Source organism: Misgurnus anguillicaudatus, chromosome 18 (genome assembly GCF_027580225.2).
Source record: "Misgurnus anguillicaudatus chromosome 18, ASM2758022v2, whole genome shotgun sequence".
Lineage (NCBI taxonomy): Eukaryota > Metazoa > Chordata > Actinopteri > Cypriniformes > Cobitidae > Misgurnus > Misgurnus anguillicaudatus.
The window spans coordinates 21,390,222-21,402,343 of NC_073354.2; the positions used below are offsets into that span (position 1 = coordinate 21,390,222).

At 36.8% G+C, this 12,122-nt stretch overlaps 1 protein-coding gene and 1 long non-coding RNA gene across 2 annotated transcripts in view; both read left to right on the plus strand.

Annotated features, from left to right (window-relative positions):
- Positions 1-12,122, plus strand: part of dll4 (delta-like 4 (Drosophila)) — a 307,909-nt gene that overhangs the window by 177,089 nt on the left and 118,698 nt on the right. The gene's annotated exons all lie outside the window — the stretch shown is intronic.
- LOC129453475 (uncharacterized) lies at positions 147-6,954 on the plus strand. The gene is made up of 6 exons (XR_012358437.1): positions 147-503; positions 2,000-2,020; positions 2,248-2,314; positions 2,517-2,586; positions 5,828-5,998; positions 6,476-6,954. It is a non-coding gene; the product is annotated as an uncharacterized lncRNA (long non-coding RNA).

A 12,122-nucleotide genomic window follows, 5' to 3' on the forward strand; every position in this document is an offset into this window, starting at 1 on the left:
GCAGCCACGACACAGGAAACCGAAATAGTGTTCCAATATAAAGTGAGGGTCCTTGACAGTGGCCGAACCCGCATACTACACGATATAATGATTCCCCACCTCGGGAGCTATAGGGAACGACTTGAGACACAGCCCTGGATGTAATAACGTCTGTGCTGATCACGTGCCTGTACACAAACCCGCCGCAGCTCACTTGCAAAAGATTATCCTGTTATGAATTACACGTATAGTAAACGTTTTTAATGTTATCATGAATCAATGTTATAGTTTTGTATGTCACATTATTTTTTGAGAAGAGTCATGACTCAACGCGGCCCTTACACGCTGTTAATTGGTGTGTGCATATGGCGGTACAGTCTCTTTTGCACTCTATGACCAGCCATCATTAAATCGAAATACAGTAAAAAAAAATGAGCGCGAAACCCTGACACTTTACAGAAAGGCACGGATCCCCGCCCGAAGAAAAAAAGAACACAGGACAATGGTTGCAAGTTAAACAGCTGGTAAGTAAAATTAGTAATCCTGTGATTTCTTAACATATTTAATTTTTTATTTGGCTAAATAATTTGAAACAACACGCAGTTAATGGTAATTTACCTCCAGAGGCGGACAGAGTAGACAGCTTCATTACTTGAGTAAGAGTACAGTTACCCTTTGCTAAATTTTACTCAAGTACAAGTAAAAGTACTGCAGTCAGATGTCTACTCAAGTAAAAGTAAAAAGTAGTTGTTTTTAAAAGTACTTGAGTATCAAGAGTACAAGAGTACATTTTTAAATTTTGCATTACTACTGCCACAGTGCACATTGAACCACGTGAGATGATTGACAGCTGTACAGCAAATGATAGAGCTCTGAGGTCAAATCTGACACGAATCAGGAAGAGGAGACACACATCTCACTCCGTTCGCTCTTTGAGCTCTTCAGATCGCATAATTCAGTGGAAAATGAATAGAAATCTTATTCTGTAAGACTAAATATTTTAATAACATGTGATAATTAATCATTATTTCTTCAAATATGCGCACCATTGTACTAAAAGCCCTGGCGGATTCTGTATATTTTATGTATTTGAATACAAATAAACCGGAGAAGATGAGAATGAATTTTTGATGACTTATATTCAAAATAACGAACGTTTCAGATTAATTATTTTGCACTCCTGGCATAAATTAAGAAATGAATGTCACTGCAAACCAGTTTAATAACAAACAGTCGTCAAATGATGAAGCTGGAGTCTTAAACCTGTCTTGTGATGCTGAGTTTGTCCAGACCAAGTAAGAGTGTGATGTTTTGAAGAGTAATAAATTTGAACAACAATAATCCAGTATCACCAGTGATCCCTGCCACTCTCAAGGGGTTGAATTTTTGTAAGCGGTGATGAAGTTTTGTTTTGGTAAACACAGCAAACACTTAAAGCGAAAACTATCATTAACTTGTTTAGAAAATTATAATAGTCTGGCAAGGTGGAGCCTCGGGTTGTCACATTTCCAGGATGGACCTGCTGTGTCTTCATCCATTGTTTCGTCCATGGTTTCTTCTCTTATATAAATCTGACTATTGGGACTTTGGCGGAAAGCTGAAGGTGATAGCTGATAGGCTGTCCCAATCAGTGGCGCCTGCACAATCCAATCACGTTTGAGAAAAGGGTTTCTGAGATGTTTCTTTTTTCCTTTTTTTTTCTTTAGAAGAAGTAACGGGTACTCACGGTTATGGATAGAAATGTAGTGGAGTAAAGAGTACAATATTTGCCTCTCAAATGTACTTGAGTAAAGTCATGAGTACTCCCCAAAAATAATACTCGAGTAAAGTACAGATCCCTCAAAATTGTACTTAAGTACTGTACTCAAGTAAATGTACTCCGTTACTGTCCGGCTCTGTTTACCTCACACGTTAGGACTGTTGTGACTAGATAGGGAAAGCGCTTTGTGGTGAAAACTCTTTTTAAGACTCAACAACACTTTCGGTGCACGTTATCATATATATTTATTTTCCTTTTTAGAACATTTCACCATCAGCAAAGGTATAATCTCGTGATTTCTTACCATATTTAATATTTTTGGTTTAGTTCATTAATTTGAAACACTTTTTTTAAACACTTAACAACACGCAGTTGACGGTAATTTACCTCACACGACTGTTGTGAACAAGATAGTTAGAGAGCTTTGAGGTAGAAACTCGTTTAAGACTGAACAAAACGCAACTTTCTGTGCAAATAATCATATTTAATTATTTTCTTCCCCTTTTTAGAACATTTCACCATCAACATATTAACATAAACGGTTCTCTTTTTCGTGTTTGACTGCGTTTGGTACAGGTGAGTGTTCATATGAAATGCTAGGTGACAAACTGAGCTTTTGTGTTTAACCCTATTTTGAAGTCAGTCTCTCAGTTTCTCTCTAACATGCACATCTAACAAGGAATAATTGACGATGGGTCGTTGAATTAAATTGATATAACTGCCAGTAAGAAAAAGTGTGTGTGTGTGTGTGTGTGTGTGTGTGTGCGTGCGTGTGCAGGTCACAACAACAACGACAGATGCAGAGACCACGCTTTCCCTTGCTTCCACTCCACGGCTGATCATGCTTGGTAAGATTCTTTAACACATACTTTGGGAACATTACAGTTTTTTACAATCACTTTGCTACTATTTTCAGAACCTTGATGTCATTTTTCACAACTCTAGATACAAAACTCAAAACGGTAATCACTTGTAACACAGGCTGTCTAGTGTTCAAAACATTGCATTGTGCATTCACATCTTTAAAGACATCTTGCACTTGCACAATCATTGTTTCAAAGCACAAATTTACTGTGAAATACCATGGAAACATAACTATAGATCACCCACACACAAGCAACTGATAGTTTCACTAAGTCATTGTTTGTACAATCATTAAGTATTGTAGAACAAAATTGGTGATACAGATTTCATTATGGTACATGTAGAGCAAATACATATCTGTAAAAGTACTGCAGTAGTAGAGAGAATACGACAGACACATTGGAATCATTGAACAAAGTTTGTAATGTATTGATGAAAACACTACAGTACAATCACAACATAGGTCACATCATTTCACAATCTGCACTCAATCATCAGTAACAAGTTGGCAGAATTGGACAAGCAATTACAAGGGCCTGCATCTATACAGTACAGTGATAATTGGTTCATGCTCCATACTTATTGGTGACAATGAACCTCATTATCTTGAAACTTTCATGATTTTCAGTAAACATGGAAGATTCTTTGTCTGTTTCCATACAACTATTACGAATAATGCAACAGTTACTTATCATTTTGGGCAGTTGTATTGATTGATAGTTAGATCATTGTAAGAAAATGAATAGACACTTATTTGAAATGTGATGTGTGAATAGCCTTTTGAAACAGTAGTACTTTGATGTTAAGTTGTGTCATATTGAACATGTGATTTTGGTTGAATGAACAAATGATCCAAGGTTTATGTGTATTGTATCCAAGCAATTGAGAAAAGAGTTAAGAGTTTTGAAAAATGTGCATTTTGATCTTTGGTTGTGAGTTTTGTGTCTAGAGTTGTGAAAAATGACATCAAGGTTCTGAAAATAGTAGCAAAGTGATTGTAAAAAACTGTAAAAAGATTAAAGGGATAGTTCAGCCAAAAATGATAATAAACCCATGATTTACTCACCCCTAAGCTATCCGAGATGCATATGTCCATCATTTTCCAGACAAACACATTTTCAGATATTTAAGAAAATGTTTTAGATCTTTTAGTTAATTAAATGTGAAGTTACAGGGTCCACGTCCTTGAAGTCCAAAAAAAGTGCGTCCATCTTTCACAAAATAATCCAAATGGCTCAAGGATGATAAACAAAGGTCTTCTGAGGGTAATCTGCGCGGTGTTGTTGTAGAAGTATCCATATTTAAAACTTTATTAACGAAATAACTACCTTCCGGTAGCGGCGCCATCTTACGCCGGTTTCACACCGCAAGCGTGAGCAGCGCGTAAGCGGCGCGTGTTTTTTTCGGCGCCCATATTAACAAGTTAAAGCATGTACACCGCACGCGTGAGCAGCGCGTGCTCGCGTGGCAGGAGCGTCGCTGAAGCAGCAGTGCTGTGATCATTTCGGCGTCGGGTCTATTTTTGCTGCGCTGCTCACGCTCAATTAAAGTGACAGTGCATTGTTTATGCTTTAAATGTTCGTGGATTGACGCGAAAAAGTGTAATTTAACCATAAAATAATAAATGTGACGCCAAGTGTGTTTAAAACAGTCATGACTTTGAGCAATTTAAAAGAAAGCAATGAAATATTTAAAAACACCAGAAGACTGCGCTGTCATTCACTGTCTGCCCAGCACTAAATGACTCCTCATCTATAATCTTCAGAGAAATAGAGACATACATCTATAAATCTATGCTTAAACTGTTGAAGGGAAACACGATCGACTGCTTTATGCTGTCAATCACTGAGTGATTTTTTTTATTTTGTAAAACTTCAGAGAAACAGATTTAATAATGTGCCATGGGCTTTTTATGTCTATAATTATGTATTGTGTCTATATCTGTCATTACACGGACCAGAACAGCACGAAAACAATGTGGGTTAAACAAATCACAGTTTTATAAATAACAATGACCGTCAAAAAACGTCTTGAAGAGGTTTTGCTCATTAATGCATGTACAATAAAGTAATGTGAAGAGATTTTGAGATTTTTATACTGTTATTAAACTGCACAGTATGCGCTGCAAACGCAGCCGGTATGAAAGCACAATGGCCACGTGCAGCAACGCTCTCCTCACGCGCTGCTGATGCTACGCATACGCGCTGCTCACGCATGCGGTGTGAAACCGGCGTTAGTCGGGTCCGCATTCAAGATCACGCAACTTACAGAGATTACTCTGCTGCTGCTCTGTGCCCCCGCCCTCCGAATTTGTCATACGTCACTAAGAAAAGTGCGTACACTACACTAATACTCTCTCCTGAATACAGAGGAGTCTAAGATGGCGGCGCTACCGGAAGGTAGTTATTTTCGTTAATAAAGTTTTAAATATGGATATTTCTACAACAACACCGTGCAAATTACCCTCAGAAGACCTTTGTTTATCATCCTGGAGCCACTTGGATTTATTTTGTGAAGGATGGACGCACATTTGGACTTGAAGAACGTGGACCCCGTAACTTCACATTTAATTAACTGAAAGTTCTAAAACATCTGAAAATGTGTTTGTCTGAAAAACGATGTACATATGCATCTCGGACAGCTTGGGGGTAAGTAAATCTTGGGATTAATATAATTTTTTGGCCGAACTATCCCTTTAATCCTTTGTTAATGTTAAGCATTATGCTTAAATTTTGGCATTCTTCTTGAGTTTTGAATATCAAGAGTAATGAAATGATGATTGGCCTTTTTAGGTAACCCCCCCCCCCCCCCAAATTGTATTCTGTACTCATTTACTTATTCTTGTGTTGTTCTTAACCTGCATGAGTTAAATTTCTTGAGCGAAGATAATATTTTGATAAATGATGGTTATCTAATAGTTGACAATACCCCTTGACCTCCACAGTATTTGTTTTTCTTACTATGGAAGTCAGTGGGTACCATCAACCGTGCTTACCATCAATTATTAAAATATCTTCTTTTGTGTATTTATAAATACAACAGAATCAACTCCTACAGGCTTAGAACAATACAAGGGTAAGTAAATGATGAAAGAATTTTGGGGACATATGAACTATCACTTTAAAATGATAGATTTCAAATTATTGAGAAAAGCTCTAACATCTAAATATTGTTACTTACACCAAAATCAAATAACAAACGCTATTATTAATTAATTATTTTCAGAGGATCCAGATCTACAAAACAAAAAATGGATGCTGCCGATTGAAGGCTAAGTCCGCTTTCCTGCGATTGACCTACCATTTCTTCAGCTTTTGCTGTTCACTTTGGTTGCTACTACGTGCTCAACATCGAGTACCAAGTGGAAGCAGCCACTACTTTGGAGTTTATTCAGAGGTAAGTACATCTTTCGGTATGCTATAACATTTGGTAAATATTGAAGAAAGACTCATCATTTACTTACTTTTATGTCCTTCCTAACCTGTATGCTCTCTCTTCAGAGGAACACAAAAGAAGATATTTTGAAAAATGTTGTTTACCAAACATGTTTAGTTGGTTTGTTGACTCCTATCAACAAAAGTGGTTTGGTAACAATCATTCTTCAAAATATCTTCTTTTGTTTTCCCCTAAAGAAAGTGCATACAGGTTAGGAAGGACATAAGGGCTTTTATATATGATTTTAGATTTCAGGAAGTGGCAAAGTCTTGTCATCTATTAGCAACTGCTGGTCATTTGTGGTAATTACAGTGGTCCTGAGCAATAAGAGGATATTATTGTATAGCAAAGATTAGGAATGGCACTATTTTTTAAAAAAGTGGAGTGTCCCTCTCTTACACATCAAATGATATAATTAAGTCTATTTTTTATGTAAAGATTTATTGTGTGGATCAGCCCCGACAACAGCAAGTGCTCCTCTAAGTTCCAGGTGAGCAAAAGAAGTGGGAAGATGGTGCAAAGGAAGAACTGTGGCCTGAACCATCATGTATATATCCACCTTTATTCAGAACTTTATGAATTAAGCAAAACTATTAAGCAACTAAAGCAAATACATTCTACTCAACTCACCAGAGGTTTGTGAAGTTCTTTTTTATCTTAAAGGTTTCTTTTAGTTAATTTGTTCATGCACTGATTTATAATATTGTAATATGAAACTCCAGTGTATACATGTTACTACTGTTGCTTCTAAAAGCAAAATAAGTCTACGCAGGAGAGGTTTTGTTACGATTTTTTTTTTTATTCTTATAGACGGTTTCATCGGATGAACGTGATACACGTCTGGATCCGAACCTTACTTCCGGTTTTGCTTTTTTAATGGTCTGACTAGTTGCTAAACTGATCTCTTGAACAAATGCCTCGTCGAAAATAACAAATGTTTTGGTTTCCGAGCTAATCTATGTGTTGTTTTTTATTCTTAGCGGAGTTTATCGGAAGTTCATGCGGACCGTGACAGCCGCTTGTTTATGTTGTTACTGCTGAAACCCTCTACAGTTATAACTGAATTTGTACTAAGATTATTTGATAATACTGTGAAATGAAACGGTGAGTAAATGTTACATTGGCTTTGAAAAAGCTGTTGCTGCAAGAAATTACAATTTACTCAGAATAATATTTTGAATGTATGAGTTTTTGACATTGCTTATGACTGCATTTGAATGTATTGTTCATGAATTGATGCTGTGATATGTGTGTGTAAATGTTTTGTGTGTTACTTGCTAAAAGTATTTTGTATTTGAACATTGTTATTATGACTGAGTTAGTGCATGACTTGATTTAAATTCTGTAATATGATATCTATGAGTAAATGTTATTGCCGGTTTGAGAAAAACAGTTTGTGATGCAAGCTGAAAGTTCAATGTGCAAAAATATGAAAATCTGATTTCATGTATTTGAAAAACTAAAAGAAATTTTAAAAACATGTTGTCATTGCTTATTTTTGTTTTTACTTAAAGCTGTTTTAACACCTCCATTTAAATTTTGTGCAGTTTTGTAGTAAATAGAAATGGGAAAATGAATCACAGGAAATTTTACGGTAAAATACACATTGTAATAAACATTGTAGTATAAAATTATTGTATATTTTACAGTAGAAAATATAATATACTGTAAATACAGTTACAGCATGTTAAACAATACTGTAAAATGTATACAGTATTTTAAATAGTACTGTAAATTTGTATACAGTATTTTAAATAGTACTGTAAAACTATACAGTATTTTAAATAGTACTGTAAAACTGTATACAGTATTTTAAATAGTACTGTAAAACTGTATACAGTATTTTAAATAATACTGTAAAATTGTATACAGTATTTTTACTGTAAGTTAATTTACAGTAAGTTGCTGGCAACCAGCTGCCAGTAAGTTACTGTAAATTCTACAGGAAATTTTTTACAGTGCATGACTATGACCTCGTTAATATGTAACTGCAAACATATTTTGTAATTTATCTTTGTAAAAAATAATTCAATTACAATTTCATTTAAAATTTGTAGTTTTATCAAATGTTTCAAAAGCAACCAACAGTACAAACTTAAATTGATGAGAATAAAAAAAATCAACAGTTTGAACAATGAATATGAAATTAAATCAAATTAGAATCACATAATTTTTTACATACAACAGTATTAGCAGCGGGACTAAAGTAACAAGTTCTACTTTCGACCCGACAGGATCTCCTCACATTTAAACAGATTTACTTTTATTTTGAAAAACTCTGAGAAGTCAAACTTCAGGATGTGTTAGTGCACTAAATAACCTGTAGATTGATCAGTACTTTAACACACGAAACGAAAAACACAACGCGTTATAAGGAAAAAATTATCGCTTTAGGAATATACTTTTCATGGTTGAAAACACCTTTCTGGATCTACACGTGGAAAACGGTAAGTAAATAACGTGATATTTGTCAGGTCTGTCAAGAGTTTATGTGCTAAAGATGCTGTCATAGTCTGGTATGTAAATGTTATCAGGGCTCGGAGAAAATCGCTTAGTTACTTTCGGCTCACGTTACTTTTGCCCCGGTTCTCCCCTATTGAACAACCATAGACTTATAGAATAACATATAGAACAACAAGTCAACCTTTATATATTAAAACCAAAAATTATTCTTGTTATTGAAGCACTAAATCAACTTTCTGGATCATGCACAACTAAACTGTCTGTATCATCAATATTCCAGATGAATTGAGACCACGTTCGTGCTCCAAAAGAGTGTGAATTTACATAAATAGAAATGTGTGAGAGTTCTGCCTTATTTAAATTCAGTCAATAACAGCATACTTTTCTTGCAAAAACAAGCACGAAGAGTCTCATCTAAAGATCCATCTTGAAGCTCGCATTCAGATGAAAGAGATATGCAGAATTCAAGGTCTGCTGTGAATGGCAGGCTACCGTGTTGCAAATAGGCTTGTATTCATAACTTCAGGTATTAATTAGCGGGAACAGATGTGTTTTCTGACACATTCAGGTTATGCATCACCTGCACAACACGCTTCTTCACCTCACGCACAAATATATTCGGCGTGCAAGCTGCCAACCTAAATTTCTAATAAATTGCAAGTGACAGATATCATTTGTTCGCATGCCTGCAAACAGCCATAAAGGGAAGTTAAGGGTGGGGTGACGGTGAGCAAGCATCCAAATAGGTGTGTCTAACCAAGCATGAGGGTGACTGAATGCTTTGTGTAACCTGCGAAGGGACTAACACAGCAATCCTAACAGCAAATAAACGCTGGGTAATTGATTTGCACAGAGTAAACAAAGCATCTTCTCTAATGGCTAGGCTTTATTACCTGCCTCTGTAATAATCTTGAGAAAAGGGATTGTGTACTGATCTCTCTCAGGCCCCTGGAGATGATTCTAGTGCTCAGGAGCTTTCCAAGCATAAGCGTCTGGCAAGGTGTCTGGAAACTGTAGTTATACGATGTTAAAATTGTCGGCTTTTACTAAATACTTTGCTTCGTTAAAAGAAGGGGTTATGCTAAATTATTTTCATATTGGTATGGACCACACAAAGTGCTTAAAGGGTTCTTCACAGTGATGCCGCAGAAGAACCATTTTTGCTTCCTCAAACAACCATTCAGTCACAGGTTCTCATAAGAATCCTTTTCATAATAGAACCTTGTTTACTACAAAGAACCTTGTTTGAAACAGATAGAGAAAACTCTGGCTTCATGTGGATATAGCCTCAGGATTAGCAGTGAAAACCTCTAAACATATATCTTTTTTTATTTGCAGTATTGATTTCCCCACTCAACAAGAGGATTTTCATCCCTGAAATAATTTTTGGGGGGTTAAATTTCTTGTGTCTTCCTGATGAAAAGTGGCACATATTGAACCCTTTAGCTTCTGCTTGTATAATCCTGCAGATTACTCCATCAGACCCGGTCAGACTCTCGGAACACAAAACCCTTTGCCGTACCTTGCTTTTGGTAGCTTGTGTGCATGCTAATAAGACAACGTGATCTCATGAGAATACATGTGTACATTTACTTACATTTTAAACACACTGAAACATATAATATCGATGTTTTGACAGGACATTGGTGTTTCTTACTCTCATTAATGACCTGTTTTCAGTCTTATTTTCTGACTAATTTAAGACAGTTTACCCATTTAGCCTAATTAGATGTTCATGATATTCAGAGAATTACACAATATTAAACCAGACTAACTGTTACACTTTAAAACCTTAAAATGAATAACATTTAACTATTTTGTAGTATTTAGTTTATTTGCCATGACACACAAAAACGCGTTTTCTCCTATGTGCTCTTCTCCTATACAACAATAATTACACCTAACAACAACATAAATTTACAAAAGATGTTAATTTTATTGATTCGCTGTAAACCACATATTTTACAGATCCAAATTCAACTCTTTATCCAGCATTCTTTATCAGTGACCATAAAAGACAAATTGCGCAATCGTTATAAACTTCAAATTGAAATATCACTCCTCAAGATGCTTTACGACACATTGCTTTACTGCAGTAATATCAAACGCTCATTGGCTCTTTGCATGCTACTTCACAGTTTTGTGTAATTTCCTTTCGTTTCAGGTCCTGTCCCAAATGGTGGACTTCATGTGGACTTTCGGTCTCGTGGCCTTAAATTGCACGTGCTCGCTTAGTCTACGAGTCCGTAGGGTGTCCCATCTGTCATTTTTAAGCTTCGAAGTGTGCTCATCAACACCCCTTTGCACCATTGATGCGGTATTTGGCGTAGCCCGCACTGCAGCAGGCTTCGCGCCCTTTACCAACCCAGAAGTCCTTGCGAAAGAGCAGAACAATCCGGACAAATCCGGCTTGACGCTCGAGTCTGGCCCTGTCCCAAATGGCACACTCCGGACTTGTGGTCCTCCTCAGAGTCCACACTTTGATGACATCATCTAGTGCAGACTTTAGGGACCCTTGATGCGAGTCCACATGGGTGCACCGGAGTCGTGTTTTGGGACAGACTCGAGCGTCAAGCCGGAAATAGGAAGAGAAGTTGCCCGTCAGTGTGAACTCCTCCCTTCTGTCGTCTGATTGGTCTGATTGTTCTGATTGTTCTTTCGCAAGGACTTCTGGATTGGTAAAGTGCGCAAAGCCTGCTGCAGTGCGGGCTTCGCCAAAGACCGCATCAAGGGTGCAAAGGGGGCGCTGATGAGCACACTTCGAAGTGTAAAAATGACAGATGGTACACCCTACGGACTCGTAGACTAAGCAAGCACGCGCAGTTTAAGGCCACGAGACGAAAGTCCACATGAAGTGCGCCATTTGGGACAGGGCCTCAGTCCAAAAAAATGACTCCGGTCTGCACTATGCATGATGTCATCAAAGTGTGGACTCTGAGGAGGACCACAAGTCCAGAGTGTGCCATTTGGGACAGGGCCATAGTCGGTGTACGTTTGAATTTTGAAATGTGCGCAGTGACAGAGGGAAGCCGCATTAACATTCTCGTGGATCAATAACTTTAATTTTGTAACAGTAACATTACATGATTTTAATAAGCTGTTTTGGGTAGGACTGTATTAGCAACTTCAAATATCTTTTAATGCTATATTGTTATTATTATTACTAAAATGTTCCAACATATTTGTCCGTTAAGTTGCATAATATAAAAAGAATACATTAGGTATTTTAAACATTTTGTATGAAAAGGGTTTTGGTTTAGGCTAAGGTTTGGGGTTGGGTTAGGGTGGGAACATCCCACACGACGTCCTAGTTACGTAATTTATTGTTCATTTTTGATAATTTCATGACCAGCTTACCAGCTGGCAATGTAACTGTTACGTCCTAGGGAGGTAATTTCATTACCAGTACAGTACAAAATCACCACGTCTCCAGTACGGTCTCCTAACGTCGCGAGGTAACCAAGTACGTTCCAGTTAGGTAATACATTCGTACTATTACTGTAATTTCATAACTTACTGGCAACGTAACTGTTACGTCCCAAGGAGGTCATTTCATTTCCATTACAATTATATAAACAGTTTATTTTCTATTTAGGTTAGCATGTTACAACTTTTCAGTCTC